This window comes from Pyrgilauda ruficollis, unplaced genomic scaffold (assembly GCF_017590135.1).
Source record: "Pyrgilauda ruficollis isolate IOZ18807 unplaced genomic scaffold, ASM1759013v1 scaffold71, whole genome shotgun sequence".
In the NCBI taxonomy this organism is placed as follows: domain Eukaryota; kingdom Metazoa; phylum Chordata; class Aves; order Passeriformes; family Passeridae; genus Pyrgilauda; species Pyrgilauda ruficollis.
This window is the reverse complement of record NW_024528933.1, coordinates 1-10,353: the sequence shown is the minus strand read 5'-3', so window position 1 is coordinate 10,353 and position 10,353 is coordinate 1. Positions and strand designations below refer to the sequence as shown.

The following is a 10,353-nucleotide window of genomic DNA, read 5'->3' as shown; positions in this document are numbered from 1 at the left end:
AAATTAGAAAGAAATTTAAAGAGTTCCTTCTGCTTCCTTTCAGGAACAATACTGCTAGTATCAACAAAGCCAGGATTTTAATACGTGGAGATGGGGAATAATACCATGAGACACAAGATGGACTCCGTTTCAGGTTTTGGAAGGACAGACAGGGAATGCAAAATAAAACAAAATATTTCTAACTATAAAAAGAAGTGATCTAAACCAATGAAGTGTTTCCATGCACCAAGGGAATAAAAACCCCTGCAATCTGGAGCTGAAAGGAAATATGTCCAGTGGTGGGTTGCAATTCTTTATTTCTGATTCATAGGTATATATATCCATACAATGCTATTAGATATTCTTGTATTGCTTAATCTATAATTTAAGTCAGCATAGGTATTTTAACAAAAAAATTTGCAACTACTAATTTATATTTCATCTGAGCACTCTGATACACAGTAGAAAAAATCCATATATAAAAGCTTGTATCTGTGTAATTATACGTACTATATTTCTCTTTCAACAAACTACTGATTTATTAATATTGATATGTTATTGTTAGTATAACATAGAATTGCCTTATCATAACATTAAAAAACTTTTCAAAATATATTAATAAGCAAAGATAACCACACTTTGATCCTGCAATCATTTTTTAATTATCTCATCAATGCCCCATTTTGTGTTAACATGCCATTTGGCTTAAACACATTCATTTAATCTCAGGCTGCCACCATTATTCTGCCCATAATAATAATATTAATCTGTAACTTTGCTGCTTAGTAATTTCACACAAAGCAAGTAGAATTAAATTCAACTCTGAGCTGATGTCCACCATTAAAATCACAAACCTCTCATACCCCATATAGGGTCTCAAAGAGTGAATGAAGATTTGTGCTGAACTCTGCTTTGTGGTGAACTTCTCTTCTGGTGGAAACTTTTCTCATCTATTGTATAACACAGGTCATGTGGCTTGTCCTAAGAAGCTTCAACTACAGGTCTACAAAAGATGCAACTTCATGCTCCTAAATGCTTTTAATAGTTTAGATCTTAATGAAGCTTAATTAGCATCTGGAAGTCAATACAAATATTAATCTGTACATAAAACATTATCCCCAATATACTAAGTGACAGCACTTTTATAAGGCAAGACACAAGCCAGGATTCAAATATTTGAGAAAAGGTGGAGACTACCAGACCCTAGTTTAGGACAAGGTTACAGAGCAGCAACAATGGTCAGCAGGATCAGGCCCTTCCTTTGTGAAAATTTACAGGAACTGACAGATGTGATACAGCAGACTAGCAAGTCAGACAGATACCAGCACAGAGCAGAGGACACATATTTTGGTTTTTTGTTGGCCAATAAGAAAGCACTCTTCTGCCTTTCTGACAACTTTGTCAGTCTTCATTGCAGTAGCTGAACAACTATGCACACAATGACACTTGCTTCACTGCTTGCAGACTCCCTTGCAAATACAAGAAACAGAAATGGACAGAGTTGGAAATGTGCAAACCACAAAAAACCCCATCAAACTTTTAAATGAAGGACTGAATAGAACTTGCAGTTTAGATCCTGCTGAAAACATGAAGGCTCATGCTCTATTGCTTCTGCTTAAACTTTATGTCCCAAGAAATACTTTGCTTGTTTTCTCTTTTATCACTAGTTCTGAACTGAAAGCAGGACTAGAATTAGACCATACTAATAAGGTGCAACTTACCATGAATTGTTATGTCTAAGAATTTCTTTACAAAGTAAAAAATCCACGGACACTACACTAAAGCATAGAAAAAACTTGTGAAAAAAGAATAATATTTCAGAGATTATGTAATAATAAGACTTCCATTAGGACTTCCCAAAAGGCAGGTGAGTCAGCAGGTTTGGAAAGTGCCTATGTGTATTCATTAGGGTAAGAGAAAACATTTATCATTTTCTTGACTCTCATCTTTTTAAAGTAGTCAAACAGAAATCACTAGGTAATTTATTTGCACACTTCTGTAAAAGCATGATCTGAGAAACTGAAGCTATTTCCCAGTAAGGAGTAGGACTTGCTGTAGTATCTTTTGTGCAAATAAATAGGACCCCAGCAAACAAAAGATGCTTAGAGTTTTTCCCTTTTATGTTTTTACTGGTGTGTTCTGTGACACAGACAATAAATACCAGTATAAGATTTATTTTTTTGTCTAATAGAAACTCTTGGAGCAAGATTTTAACAAATACTCCTAACAAATGAGTATGACTCCCAGCTTTCAGCTCCCAGTAGGAAATAATATTTGATTCATATTCAGAGAATTAACAGCCTTTACAACTGGAGACAGGATGTCACTTGAAGATTCATAACTTTAAAAAAATGTTCTGGAAGAAATAGACTTAGAAAGCAGCAATAAATTAATGCTCCAAGGATTTTATGAAAGTAATTTACAGGATTAGCTGCTTCTAGGAAATTATGCCTAAAATAAATATACTAAACTGAATTATTAAATTAAAATTAATTTCAGTTACTCATTCATCCCCTGGGAAGTCTAACGAGACTAATTATTATTTTTTGTATATCACACTTTTCTCTGATCAAACAAAAAGTCATTTAATGAAGATGGAAAGACTTTTCAGACCTCAAGAAAAACAAATTCATAAAAGTATGAATACTTTGAGTCAGAAGGGCCCTTAAGAATCATCTAGTTCCAGCCTGTTTACCTTGAGCAGGGACACCCTTCACTATGACAGGCTGCCCAAAGCCTGATCTAACACGGTGTGTCAAATTCAAGAAAGTCCTGCATAATTTCTGAAGCTATTTTTAAACAGTAAAGTTGCTGCTGCTCTGTGACACAAGCAAACTAACACTTATTGTAACAATAACTACCGTGTTCAGCTATGCATAAACATTAATATGCTGAAGACAAAAATTAAAAAATCCCCATCCTCATTGACCTATTTATGAGGCACACTGTTGGTAAAATGGTATCCTTTCAAACAGAAATGGCACACACAGAGAAACCAGTGCTAGATGATATGGCTTTCCTAATGAAAACTGTTTCTGAAAACAACAAAAATAACCAGGACCCAAAATTCTGCTGTTTCCATGGCCATAGGACTGGCCGTTTTCGTCTTCCTGGACTGCGGAATGACAGGGGAAACCTATAAATCAAATACAATTGACCAGATCACTTATTGTACGGCGTGGTTGTGATTGTCCGGGTGATGAAAATCCATGTGAACCCTCTTCTTCAAATGCCTGGCAATGATGCTTCTTACTTCAGGGTCATGTCGATGCTATTTATTAAAGACAAAATGACAAAGAACAACAACAAAAAATCACTGAGTGCTCTGAAAACACAGAGCTAGTTATTTCCCCAATCCTGAGCTCCCACAAAGTGTTTAGCAGCCTTATCTCTCATTTACTTAAATGCAGTAGTATGAAATAACTTACATCCTACGTACCTCTATGAAAGTACACATATTAGTAAGTTCTGTTACTGTTTTACTGAAATTAACAACTACTTTTTCAGCAACTCCAATCTCATGTGTATCAGGTGGGGGAAGATCAACTGGTGGAATGATACAACAGTGTGGCAGGAATGGGTATCCCTAAAAATGTTCCTAAGCGTACAGATTTGCTACTTAGTGCAAAGCACATGTCATCAGAAACTTCAAAAGTATTCTTTAGAGTACGAAGTTGTCTTCATAAATGTTGTCTCTAGATACAGTCTTCCTTAAAGTATACATAATTTAAAGTTTCCTCAATATTTATGAACTGTTACAGGAGGTTCTTCCACTATGAATTATTTCCCAATATTTCTTTTAAAGTCAGGAAGAAGTGCAAGGAGTTGAAAATAGAACACAAGGGAGCATGACAATAGAAAAAAGCCTTTGGAACAAAATGAAAGAGACAACAGAAGCAAACTAAGTGCTGGGCAGACTCCAGAGGCATTTCAGCAGAAAGTATACAGAAAGAAAGTCTGTGTAAAACAGCTGTTCTCAGAGTGAAGGGATTTATATAGGATGCTATTTCCTGAAGAATTGACACAAGAAATAAGGGATATGATCACAGGAAAACTACTGCCCCTTTTGAAGACAGATTCATATTTATGCAGAGAAAATAAATGCCATGAATTAACATTAATTTGGCCTTAACTATATTTATTTAACATAAATGTAAATTCTCTTCTCATACTGCTTTTTGCTGCCCAGTTTATTGTTTGAGAAAAACAGGAAAGCTGTTCAAGCCACAAAAGGTCAAAATCATACACAAACAGTTTTTAACATGTCATTTTTTGTTCTTATGCCATCTTTTGTTCTTACTTTGAAAAACAGTTCTCATATTGACTCATTATAGAATAAAACAGTGTCTGAGATAAAAAAGAGATGAGGTGTAATGTCAGTTCAGGAATCAGGAATTTAGCTTATGTTTCTAACCTGTGTATAAGGTATGACAGAGTGATAGCTCACTAGACCACTATTTTTAAAAAAAAAAAAAAGTGAAAACCAAAGCTTCAATTTATTTATGCAAGTTTTTGCTACATACATGTCTAATTATTTGCCTGTTTATTTAATAGTCATGTTATTGCTGGAATCTTTTGCTGAGGATTCAGGTTTACTATATAGTATTTCCTGCAGAGCATGAGAGCCTCAATGTCTCTGCCCTGTGCACACTGGCCAGGACACACACTGCGCTGCTGCAGGGCTGGCTCTCCTGACACGCTGCTCCAGCAAGGAACTGACAGCACTCCCGTGACACACTGCACCTACAAACACTCCCACTGATCTACAGGAAGAGCAGCACTGCAGGGTCTGCCATCTGCATGTCATGCTATCAGACAGAGCAACGGCACACCAGAGGACTGACACATTCCCATTTCCAAGGGAACAAGTCCATCTTTGATAAAGATAAAGATGCTTGAGATTTAAGCAGGAAAATAATTATGAAAGAAGCTGAGAAGCAGAAAAGCAATGAGAAGGCACATGTTAAAGAGTATGGCCCAGAAATCAAAGCAAAAGACAAGACTTTTTAATCTTTGAATGAGAATAGCAAGTTTAAAATTTAGGATAATGCATGGAACCATCTTCACTGTGATCATGCTCCACTTTTTCTATCTGTTTTTAATATAATTTAATCAGAATATTCTCAGGCTAACAATTATATGTCTCTCTGCTTGGAAATGGTTAAGGACACTTCAAACACATTCCCAGTGCAACACAAATATAACACACCTTCAGTATATAACGCATATATAAAGTATATATAATATAAATATAACAAAGCTTCAATGCTTTGTCTGCTTGTACCACATTGTTCCTGAATATCACCATAAAAGTATTTAGGTCTTAAAAAAGCTTTAAGGAGTCTACCCAGCCTCAGTTCCTAGCGGTATGGTTGTAAAGAAATGTTAAAATGTAATGACAGTACTAGGCATAAATTCTTACTCCTGCTCCACTGAAGCCATTTCTGGATCATTTGAGAGGCAGCTAGTTCTGGATACAAGGAAAAAGATGAGTAAACATTTTTTTCTGTGTTGATTTCTTTCTCTTTTAAAATATAACAACAAATTTGGGGATGTAATAACTAACTGTAGTGAGTATCTTTGACAGCACAAACACACAAATGTTGTTATTTCTAGGAATGTAGGGATCTTAGTGCCCACAACACACATTAGTTTGAGTAACGAATTTTTAAGCTATTTCTTTAAGTTGAGGAAGGGAAATGCACTACAGTGATCTCATACATCCAACAGTAACAATAACCACTGATGCCTCATATGACTATTTCATTCCCCTTTCACTTGCTGCACTGCTGCTCTACTATTTTAAATGGATTAACAAGAAAGCAGCTTTTTTCCACAGAGTTCTCATTGTCATATGCATATGTTTGTGTGACAATGTTGCATACACAATGCATTTGGAAATGTTTGAACAGAAGGGATAAAAGTAGCATTTCAAGGGTGGCTAGGCCTTTTAGTTTAACAAAACAGTCAGGTGGTATCAGATAACTATTTAAGTGAATTTATTGCTTCTGAGGCAGTGTTAACTCCTAGAATCAAAAAGCAGTGGCCAGTGTTTTAGGTATTTCTCTGTGTTTGTTTTAGAAACTAACCTCAGAAGAACTGAAGGAAAATGTGTACTGCAAAAGAAGGAACTTTTAGAAAAAGTACAGCAAAGAAGAAGCTGTAAGTGGAAAATCCTGAAATGCATAAGCAAAAGGAAGGTGACTGGAAAGAAACTTCAAAACTCAAAATCTTTCATTACAAAAACTGCAAGGGAGAATGTTATACTAGGACCAACAGACACAGACTCCTCCTCAGGAATTCTGTGTAAAATACTCATGAGGAAATGCACTGTACACTTTCTAAAGCTCTGCTCAGTGAGTCATGGACAGTGCACTTCTTAAGGATTTCTTTGGTACTCTACACCATACTACCACATTATATTCAAGTCAAAGCACAGACTTATAATTTTGAAGTATTTGATCATCACATGCCCATGGTTAAGTAACCACAGACAATATAAAATTATTATCAAGTATTAATTCCCCAGCCTATCCAGCTAATATTGGAAAGACAAAAGAATTTACATACCTACCTTAACTGAGATAGCTAACCCTGATTTAGTGAACTGTAAAAAAAAAAAAACTGTAGAAAGAACTAACTCTTAAAAACTGTATGAATCATCCGACATAAGAGGGGAAGAGTAGAAAATGTTTAATGATCCATTTTAATGGAGTACATGATTTCAGTCATTCCCATGACTATAGAAATAATCATCAAAAAACAGCAAAAAGTTTTTTTGTAGTGTAAGGGTATAATTATTTATTACCGAGATCCAGCAGTACAAAAGCAGCGAGAGGGGAAGTCAATTCTCAAATGGGGCAACTTACACAGTAATTGAAACTACAAGCTGCCTGTTGTACCAAACACAATGTACTACTGCATTCAAGCTATTCCTGTGAAACAATATAATGCCAGGATTCAGCTGAAAGCTATCTTACTTAGCTGTTTCTGATGCTTCCCTCAGCTCTTCATCCAGTCTGCATGAGTAAAAGTTATTGATATAAAGAAACAAGAGAAGCAAGCAGAGCATAAGAGTGAAGCAGAGCAATAGCAGAGCAAAGAACAAATACAGTACATGCTTTTGTAATAAGCACCCAGTATTATTTAGAGCTAACTCTAAAGCTCTTCAGTTCAGTATGATACCATTTATCCTTGTGCTCAACCCACCTTAAATTTGTAAGTCCTTATTTAGCTGACTTGGAGGCAGAGACAGAGAAGCAGCAGGGGTCTGAGGCATGCCCAGTGGACAGAGCTGAAAGCACTCAGTTGCTCTATCAGGTAATGTTAAACTAGCTGCAGCCTGGGCCAAGTCAAGGACGTTTACAGTTCAGTGAGTTTTATTTGCAAGGGAGGCTGATCTCAACAGCTTGAAGGGGAAAGTAAGATGCCATGTCATTGCAAGTCCTCTCCCATTCAGCTGTTGAGGTCGCCTGCAGGTGAAAAGCTGTCACACAGATTCACTCTATTATGAGCAGCAGCACGGGCTAGAAAGCAAGTTTTACCTCAGTCTTCTCTTAATACACTTATCTTCATCATACCTTACAAGATAAGAGTGGATGAAGGAAGAGAAAAGATGTACAAGTTCATATACAACAATCATATTTTATAGCGCTTCACTGAAAAACTACCAAGAAAACCACATAACCCAAATTCTGGCAAAACACTATGTACTTTCTAAAGGTGGGATTTTTCTTGCCCATAGGTGGTATGTTTGTTCTTGGCAATGAAGCAATTATGAAGCCAAAAGATGAGCTGTATTTTTCTGTTTCTCTCTGAGTTTGCAGCAGAAGGGAAGCTATGAACTGAACACTGCTCTTCTCCCTGCGGTATGGGAATAGCCACTCACAGATGCCTTGAATGCACACAGCCACTAAATCTTCTTATTACAACATCTTGACAAGCCTGCCACCAATGGGTGCAATTGTCATCTTTCCAGGTCTGTCTTTTTCAGCAAAATCATGATCTCTCATCTGGCTGCTGATGACGTGAAGCAGGCATTACCCTAAAACTCTTTAAGTACTAAAGTTTATTTGGTACTACTGCTGTGATCATTTCACCCTTGGTCTGAGAGGTGAATGGACTTTTTGAACATTTTTAAGTTTATGGGGAAGAAAAAATGTCTGCAACACAGATGTGTGTACTGCCACATTGCAACAGTAAAACACAGCAAGGAAACAGATGGAAACTTTCTGAGGTTAGATAGAAACGGTAAGATTTCTATCAAAGGGAACCATAAGAAACTAAAATGTTTACAGGAATCAAAAGAATTGTTAGGGATGTTAGAACATTATGGACAGCTGTTTGTCAGTTGATAAACAGCCTCTGCTCCACATTCTTATTACCACTCCACCTCTAAAGAAGTTACAGCAGCAAATGAACCTGAGTGAAAGTCTCTATGACCCCCGATTTTGCAACTGTTTTCTCTTTTCTGTTTTCTCAACTGCTACTGCCAGACCTGAGCTTCCTGCCTGCTCCATGGAATTACACCACCAACTTGACAAAGGAAATTGCTTTACAACTACTGTGAAACAGGAGTGAAAATTCCTGCCTGGGTTGAGGAGACCTATGGCAACTTCAAAAGCTGTCACTGACCAGTCATAATGAAAATACAATCATACTTGCAAACTACCTTCTAGAACAGGCTATTCAAAACCTGGGACATTTGCTACAGAAAACAATCTAAAAAAAAAAATTCCTGAACAGAACATAATTTTAATAACGACTACATGAAAACCATGAGTTTTTTTTTCAGTCATGCTTTCACTCTTGGTATACCACTTCTTTTTGTTGTTTTCAGGTCTGAAAAAAATTCAGTTGAGGTGAGCAATGCCAATCAACTTCCTACAATTTTTTAACAGATACTTTCCTTTGGAAATGCCTGCATTTAAAAAACCTCTTCACATAAGCAGCAAAAACTAAGAAACTATCTTTCAGCAGTTGTGAATTTAGCCACAAGAATTGGCAAGGCAAGGACCAGTGAACCTACGGAATTTCACTGGTCTTCTATTGAATAGGCTATCTTTTAATTAGCATTTCTGCTAAAAGCCCTGCAAGACTGAAACTTTAAAACACTTCCACTTAAATAGAAGTAAAAGTTATGAAAAAATATGGCATAGATGATACCTCAGGAAAGGCCAAACAATTTTCCCACGCCCCTAAAGTAAAGTAAATATTTAATGTGTTTTGTGTTTCCATGACACTGTGGTCTCCTGCCACTGAGTTTGACACAGAAATGTTTGAGGAACAACACATAATCATTTTTAAGAAGATCAGGAAAGTGCTTTCTGTTTTTCTTACAGTCTTTAACACTATTATCAGTTTGTGGAAATAGTTCCCATTAGGACAAGTACATGCTACTGTACATCACTTACTTGACAATACTGTCTGGTATATGCACATATTCCATTGGAATCATCTCACGAAGCTCTGCCAACGTGTTGACATACTGTATCTTACTGCTGAACTTAGAGCTGAAACACAGGAAAAAAGGTATTAATTGACTTTGTCCCCCAATCTTTTATGACATGCCAAAACCAAATGAAGAAATGTATTAAATGTAATAATTAATTAAGCATTTGGATATTCATATTTCAGTTACAGACTGGAGTGGACAGAGTGGACTGTTAATGATTAATGACTCAGACAATCCACCTGCCACAGCTAAACAAGGCTGGTAAGAGGCAAGTCTTGTGAATTGGGATAACACTTTATATCATGCCAGTCCTCTCTAACATAATGGCTCAGGTGTGAAAACTTCCCTGTGGGGAAGAACCAGGACTTTCACACAGAGCCTGAAGGTATTCATCCCTGACATAACTGGTGGAACATAAATGACTCAGCTTCACTGACATTAAGAGGCAGCTCTAACATCTTAGATGGCAAGGTAACTGGGCACTCCCACCTGAACTTGAGCGAATATAAATGCAATGGACTCTATGTTTTGTGGGCTTCCCCCACTCAGAGAACTTTGACAAGACTGGAAACCTCATCATCAAGAAGACTAGAAAAAGAGGACCAAGGAGATGCCATCAGGACCATGCAGTGACGATATTTTTTCTACTTAGTTTGTCTGTGTTTGTCATGCTCTTTCTCCTCTCCCCCCACCCACTCAATTTCTTTCTATCTCTCCTTCACATTTACTGCTAAATAAAAGTCTGTGCTATTGACTTCAGCACATGGCCTTGTTTGCACCTTAACTCAGAGTCATCTCTCTAATAATTTTAATAACCATATCTTAATGCAGTTCAGCTGATCATGATCCTACCTGAATCACATTATTAAGCCAACATCATAAATTGTAATGCCTACTGTCAGGAATGTAATTAGTAATTC

General features: G+C 36.7%; 1 long non-coding RNA gene across 1 annotated transcript; it reads right to left on the bottom strand.

Annotated features, from left to right (window-relative positions):
- Positions 1 to 279: 279 nt before the first annotated feature.
- LOC121363350 lies at positions 280 to 9,493 on the bottom strand. The gene is made up of 4 exons (XR_005956687.1): positions 9,393 to 9,493; positions 7,524 to 7,559; positions 5,402 to 5,449; positions 280 to 3,250 (listed from the first exon to the last, which is right to left on the bottom strand). It is a non-coding gene; the product is annotated as an uncharacterized LOC121363350 (long non-coding RNA).
- Between the last annotated feature and the right edge of the window lie 860 nt (positions 9,494 to 10,353).